This window comes from Capsicum annuum, chromosome 5 (assembly GCF_002878395.1).
Source record: "Capsicum annuum cultivar UCD-10X-F1 chromosome 5, UCD10Xv1.1, whole genome shotgun sequence".
NCBI classification, from domain to species: domain Eukaryota; kingdom Viridiplantae; phylum Streptophyta; class Magnoliopsida; order Solanales; family Solanaceae; genus Capsicum; species Capsicum annuum.
The window spans coordinates 171825717-171829174 of NC_061115.1; the positions used below are offsets into that span (position 1 = coordinate 171825717).

Sequence of the window (3458 nt, forward strand, 5' to 3'; positions counted from 1 at the left end):
TCATGATTTAATTGGTTTGAGGTTGTTTGACATGGGTTGATTTAGGAAATCCTCATTTTGGTATTTTCTTGCCCTAATAAGCCTTTATGTAGTTCTCCTCCTTGTTGATATGTGCCTATTCATTCTTTCAGATGGAGTATTAGATTGACTAGTTTCTAGCGGTTGCATTCGTTAATCCTTGGGTATGCCTTGGCGCCATATGCCCTCAGCATATGTGGATTTGATTTCTTGTGTCTTAAGTTGATGGTTTTTCCTCCGTTGTGATTTTTCCCTTCAGCTACATTTTGATTTTAGCTCTAACGAAAACCAGTGGGATATGCATGATTTTTTATAGTGAGGTGAGTTGGGTGTTTGGCCTTGGTTTAGATTTATTGGCTCGAGTTTGGAATATTGACTCTTTTGAATGGAGACGTAAGGGTTATCATAGATTTTGGCATTTGGATGCTTACCTGTCTACAGGACTGGTTAGGATAGTTGAGATAGAGCGAGTTGATAACAAGCTTAAACTACTCAAAATAGACAAAAGATAGGGTTCTAATGGCCAAAAAGGCTTAAATAACACCTGAAAAATGGTCAAAATTGAATTTCTTGTGGCTCACTAATTCATCAACATGACAAGCCCTATTGCTAAGCTTCTATAACTTTTGGCATTGCAGAATATGATCTGCTGATTTGGTCGCTGATGCACCACAATTCATGGCGCGTTGTCATTTTGTCTCGATAACACTTGGCCTAAATTGTGAGATTCAGTGATGGTTAATTATTTGTGAATATTAACACCAATCTTTATTTATTTGCTCCCTTTTATTTTTTTTGCTATTTCAATCACTACTTAACGTTGACCCTAAAATTAAAAAACCAATATTAAAATGCATTCAAATTAGAATTGAGGACATGTTTTCTTCTTATTTTTAGGGCAAATAAGTCATAATTTTCTGACTCATCAGCTATCAAAATTTTTCTTACTATTACTCCTAGTCAAATTCGATTTTCTAAGGCATTGGTGGACTACTTTGTTAATGTAAATATCAAAAGTTATGTTCTAATCCTAATTGAGTAGAACCACTTTTAAGGCAGCAAAAAAAAATCTCTACCTGTGTGCAAATACAACAAAGATTTGTTTAGTGAAATAAGGAGGAGGGAAAAGGGAAAAGGAATCATTTAAACATTAAGTGAAACAACAAAAACTCAACTCTTTTTCTATATAATATGCTTCATGTGAAAAAAGAAAAAAGTTCCAAATGAAGCAGATGGTTAATTCATGTCCAACGTATTCCTACTTGATGGAGCATGCATTGGTCTATGATGATTTCTATTTTAATAAGTATTATTGCAATTGAAAAATTAGTACTTCAAGCCTTGTCGTTCATGTTATATTTTGACAAGTATTGAGGTAGGGGAGCTTTCCAACATGGAGAATCGACTCAAATTTGAAGAGATTTCTGATATGCACTTTAGGCTCGTACATTTAAGAAGCTTTGTAACTTGCAGTTTAGTATCATGCATTAAGGATCTTTGTATAAATTGTAGTTTATGCTCGTGCATGAGTAGCTTTATAACTTGAAATTATGGCTCATGCATCGAGGGGATTTGAGGCATACATAGACTCTTCGAATATGAGCTAAATCTGTAAGTTATTAAACTTGTCAAATTCAAGATGCAAAGCTCTTTAAATTCCAGCCTAATCTTATATTTATAAAGATCCTCAAATTCGAGCTAAATCTGTAGAATTATGTTATGACTTTACCATCTTTATCGAGGTATGTAGGCACTTAGAGTTACATTCTAAGTTCAATCGCGCGAGTGTAAAATGTTCTCACTTGATCTGTCATATGAAAGTAAGGTCTATAATTACTCTCACAGAACTTTAGACTTACACAAAGTATTCATGGCTCAATAGTGTAGACCTCCATAACAGATAGATTTTTTCTACATAATTTGAAACGTTTAAGTTCCTCAAACCTGCAAGTTAAAATTGCAAAATTTGTCAAATTTTGTGGGTTGAAGATGAAAATCTATCAAACCTATAGGTTGAAGTCAAGAATCTACCAAATATATAAGGTGAAGTTTTCCAAAACGCCAAGTTCGCTAGTTGAAGTCTTCGAATCCTGTAAGTATGAATTTTTCAAATGAAGTTGTCCAATACGTCAATCTGCAAGTTGAAATTGCCAAATTTACCGAGTCTATAGAATTATCAAATGTATCAAGTCTGGAAGTTGAAGTCGTCAAATTTGGCATGTTTGCACGTTTGACGTTGTCAAATCTATCAAGTTTGCAAGTTGAGATTGTCAAAAGCTCCATGTTTTCAAAATTGAGGCTTTTAAATTTGACACCTTAAGGTGAACAAAATTTGTCCCTTTGAACCTTAAACTGGACCTTTCACGGAGTTAGCCTTATAATGATCTCTAAATTTTCATGACTTAATGTGGACAAGCTGGCCTTTTTATGGGTGTATCTTAAAAAATCTCTAAATTTGCATGCCTAAAGGTGAACAAAATTTGTCCCTTTGCACCTTAAGCTAAGATTTTTTAAGGATATTTCATATAAAGAAGCCAAGTTGAAGCGGAATTGGTTAAGATATCAGAGGCAAAGTTAAATTCTCGCACCTTAAGCTGACTCTTACATAGTCACCAAACTTGAAGCCGAATTGATCAGTTTCAAGGTGTCAAAGGCAAATTGAAACTCTCACATCTCAAATTGACTCTTCATGGATTTAATTCATTTTTTTCCCTACAAAGAGAATAGATACGAGTCAATAAAATAAAATAAAAATACCTAAACAGGAATTGAGATTTTGTGAGAGCTAAAAATAACCGGTTGGAGGAATGATAAGGAGAATGACTCAATTGCATGGCAGAAAGTCCTATTTATAAACATAAGGCGGTGGTTAATATTTCCTAGTCCTTGACAAATTTGAAAATGATCCGTAGGAATTTTGATAAAATAAGAAAAGGATTGCAAACTATGTTCCCTGGAAAATCTATTCTCCTAATAGAAGAACGTCAAGTGTAAAGGCGATACGTGATTTTTTTTGTTTCTAGCAGGGACTAGGAGTATGCAATAAAAATGAATTTCAAATGTAAAAGTGGGTGCATGTGGAAGGTGATATTTATAATATAATGACAAATAAAAGACATGGTCCAAAGTCATGCTATCTTAATTTTGACAAGATGCGATGGATAAGCTACAAATTTCCTTGATATTATGGATTGCCTTTGTTAGTACTTCAAGACTGCTTTTGAAGTATATGTAATTCGACCAATCTTGAAGTGGGGTATTTATAATTATATAATTTTTTATTAAAATGAAATTAAGATATATTAATTCAAATAAAAATTATGAATTAATATAATTGAATTAATTAATTTCAATAAATACTGATTCAATTAAACTCCAAATTTTATTGGGCTTGTCCATTAACTTCAGCTATAAATGATAAGCCCACATTGCTAAGCCCA

At 33.1% G+C, this 3458-nt stretch overlaps 1 long non-coding RNA gene across 1 annotated transcript; it reads right to left on the minus strand.

Annotated features, from left to right (window-relative positions):
• Positions 1-1716: 1716 nt before the first annotated feature.
• LOC124898844 lies at positions 1717-3046 on the minus strand. Its single transcript, XR_007055625.1, has 3 exons — positions 2607-3046; positions 2050-2152; positions 1717-1962 (listed from the first exon to the last, which is right to left on the minus strand). It is a non-coding gene; the product is annotated as an uncharacterized LOC124898844 (long non-coding RNA).
• Positions 3047-3458: the final 412 nt, after the last annotated feature.